A 4,016-nucleotide genomic window follows, 5' to 3' on the forward strand; every position below is an offset into this window, starting at 1 on the left:
GGCCAGGCACAATTCCTATGTTAGCTTCAGTCGAAAGACAAAGGATCCGGAGGATCCAAGCCGGCCCTATCAAAAGGGCTAGCTTCCCAGCCGGGAGACCAATGGTCGCCCGGTTACTGTAAATAGCCTATCGGGAGTAGGGGGTGTGTTTAGGTATGCTTGGTGGCGGGTTTTCTGAACATATATAAACCGGCCTGCGAGCCGGTCAGTTGTCTTTGTCCTGAACTAAATAAAGGTATGCTTAGCTGAAATCACTCTCCGTCTGCATACTTTTCACAGGATGAGGTCACTCAGCAGCGAAGAGGAATCCTCCGGGGTGGGGTGCCAACACTCTTTAAAAAAAACTTCTGGGATTGAAACCCAGGCCTGTAGGCATGGGAGGCCACAAGTGCCCTCCCCAAACAACCATGCTCACCTCCTCCTTTTCCACTTCCTCCCCCAACACAGTTCAGCAAGTAAGGGGGGGGGGAAGGGTTGGGTCAGGGAGGGGTGCACGCGAGAGAGGCTTGCTCAGCCAGCCAGGCGGACCGGCTGCTTGCTGCTTCTGAAGTCAAGCTGGCTTCAGTCAGGCAACTGCCCATTCCTCTTCAATCCGGGAAAGTGATACAGCAAGGGAAAGGAGGCTAAGAAGGGGAGGGCTGGCTGGTGCAGGACGCAGCAAGGCAAGGCAACCGTCCAGGCAGCTGCTGTTTGGAGAGGTGTGATAGATGTTTGACAGGGCGCTGACCCCATCCTTCTAAGCTGCACAATACCATCTCACCTTAATTCTGTTCTGGAGACTCTGATTCCAGTCATTTTGTATTTTTTAAATTAGTTCCAGGTCAGAGAGTATAATTTGAGTTTGGACTCTGCCATTAGCTTTTGTACACCATCACTGCATTCATGGTATGCATTTTCCCCCTTTAGAATGGCCTTTGGTATTTTATCTGTTCTTTGGTGTCCTCTCCTTGCATGTTTTCTTCTCTGTCTGTCTCCCCATTGCTCAGTTACGGCTGACCTGCATTCCCTTTTTCTTCTGCACTGCATTTCTGATGTATTTTTAAAAGCCCATTCATGCCTACTGTCATTCAGTTGCATTCCATTCTGGACGGGCTAAATATGACTTTCAATGACTATTCAGTTTTTTGTCATTGGATTGAAAGTGTCCAAGCAGGAAAAAAAAATGATGATGTTAAAAACATATGACTGCGCACTCACGGCCATCAGGCCTCCCCTATCATGACAAAGAAAGGAAAGCAGTTGAAGCTCCCATCACCATGATCAGACAGACAGAAAACAGGGCAAACTTCTTTTCCCTCAAACTTGGGGGGGGAGGGGGGAGGGTAGAGGCAGAGGGCAGAAATCACAGGCTTCCAAAATCACTGTATGTTGCCAACTGATTGCATGTCTCAAGCCATGAAAATGCAGCCACAATCCTAACCGGAGCCCCTAGATCTGGGGCCAGGACCCAACAAAGTGCTAACTGCAGCCTCACTGAGGAAATGCCTATTGTTCCTGACCATGGAAGGCGGCACGGAGCCGCAATGTTTTTCCTTGGAGCACCCAATCATTTAAAACTGCATAACAGTGGCAAAGGGACAGCTCTTGGGGCTGCAGCAGAGGGCTTTACCCTTTCAAAAGCAAAGGCGGAAGGCGCGAGGGAGGGGGAGATCAAGGGCCTGGCTTGCTCTCCTCTTGCATGCTCCCTTTCGTTCTTGCCCAGCCTCCAAGTTTTACTTGCAGCCAGCCATGGCGGTGGGAACTGAAGCTGGAAAAACCTCCTAGACACAGAGCAAGACTGGGAAATTGGGGGGGGGGAGGCAAGACATGATTGGGATTGAGTAGCTGTGACATGAAGCAATTGCACCGCAGTGGGCCCACTTGCCAGAGTCCATGGGGAAGCCTGCCTCACACATGCACACAAGCCTGCGCAATGCAGGGAAAGGCGCCGAGAGGAGAGTGGAGCACGGGGCTGCTGCTTACAACCTGCGCTGCCTGCTTGGGTGAAAGAAGAGTGAGGCATGCGTGTGCACGCACACACACACACAGAGAGCGAGTGGAGGTAGAGCCGCATGCGCCAGCCACGAGAGAGCATGTGCTTGCTCTCTTTCTCACTCTTTTTTTGCTAGCTCTCTCTCTCTCACGCAGACACATCCCAGAAAAAGCTGAGGATGGGGCAGGCAGGCCTTTCCCGGGGCACCACGCCTCTGTGCAGCCCGGGAAAGCCAAGGAGCATTTGGACAGGCAGGCAACTTACCTTCCTTCTTCTGCCGCCTCATGGCCTGACTGAGGGCTGCTGGGAGCAGAGGGCAGAGCTTGGTCATGTGCCCGCCCCCTTGACTCCTTACTACCGGAGCGCCACTCCTCTGAGCTCCGGGGCCAACCGACCCCTGGTTACATTACAATAATCTCCAGGGAGGAGATTCGATTGGTTCTACCTGGGAAATTGGATAAAATTGGAGTAATATAAATGTTTCAGATATTCTGGTAAAACCGACAGTATAATAAAACATGCTCAATTGTTTCTACCATATCTGAGAGGCATGGGCAGAGATGTTTCTCATGCAGAATTCAAGCAAATCTCCTTTCAAGAAGGGCAGGTGAAAGGACAATCAACTGGGCAAGGGTAAAGGCTCTGTGATGTTTGTTGTTGTTCAGTCGCACAGTCGAGTCCGACTCTTCGCGACCCCATGGATCATCTCCCGCCAGGCCCTCCTGTCTTCCGCCGTCCTCTGAAGTTGGCTGTGATGTTTAGGGTATTCCATATGTATCTGTGCACTGATAAAACACTACAATGAGCTCTCTTGCTGTAATTGTATGATTCCATCAAGTTTCTTTTTGTGGTGTTTTACTAATGCACAGATTTGCTCCTCCATGTTGGTAGAACAGCACACAAAACAACCTCAACATCACATCAAGATTGTGGGGGGGGGGGGTTTTACACCATTTTACCAATGAGCATGCAGATCAGCTACACAGAGGAGAGGAAATATACATAGAGGAACTAAAAACTGTGGCAAATCGCACAAGCAACATGTTCTCTAAAAACATAAAAAGCTAAAATGGAATTATGTAATACTTTTTTCCCTCCTAATGAACAAGACTAGAGAAATTGGAAATCCAAAGTTGAGAAAAAAGACTGAAAAATTTGGAAGCATCTCTAACGGTGGTTCACCTGAGTCTAGGGTTGCCAATTACAGGTTGTAAAATTCCTGGAGATTTGGGGGGGGGTTGCCTGGGAAGGGACTTCAACAAGGTATAGCGACACGGAGCCCACCCTCCAAAGCAGCCATTTTTCTCCAGGGGAACTCATCTCTGCCACCTAGAGATCAGTTGTGATTCCGAGAGACCTCCAGGTCACACCTGGAGATAGGCAGCCTTACCTGAGTCCCTGTAAACCGGTTAGAAAGGTTTATTAGTCTCATACTTTTTTGTTGTTGTTCTTAATTTCTTTTTAGATTATATCCCTCTCAGCAGTATAATAATTTAGGTCAGGAATTACTGCTAGTCTTGTTCTGTTGTTTATAATTATTGTTCCCTGCCTTGAAAATCCTGTATTGAAAAACAGGTTACACATTTGCAAAATATATAAATAGAAAACAATGTCCTGTAATGGTGTCTAGATGGTGGCAGCCAAGAGTGCTTTGTGTGTTTCCAGTACATTCTCAGTGAGAATCTTCTTTTTGAGCTAAAATAAAAGGAGTGATGAGGGAGAGCCTACACAGCTGAAGATCTGTGATTTCCCCCCATTCTCTTAGGATTTTTGTCTTTAAAATGTAGAATGATAAACAACAGATGGAGGGGCATTCAGCTAAGGAGAGACAAATGTGTCATGATAACAAATGATTGTTCACTGGAATTCAACCGATTTTGGCTCTAATATTGCAGATTGAGGGCCTTTGGTGGATGAAATGCAACAGGCTGTGCTGAAGAAGATGCCTGCAATGTTCAGCGGCACAACTATGGGCCTTCTGAAGTCCCAGAACTTTCTGGAAACAGAGGACAATGGATATGTTCCTGATTATGACTGTGGAAGA

This window comes from Gekko japonicus, unplaced genomic scaffold, assembly GCF_001447785.1.
Source record: "Gekko japonicus isolate JY-2015 unplaced genomic scaffold, Gekko_japonicus_V1.1 scaffold545, whole genome shotgun sequence".
Classification (NCBI taxonomy): Eukaryota; Metazoa; Chordata; class Lepidosauria; order Squamata; family Gekkonidae; genus Gekko; species Gekko japonicus.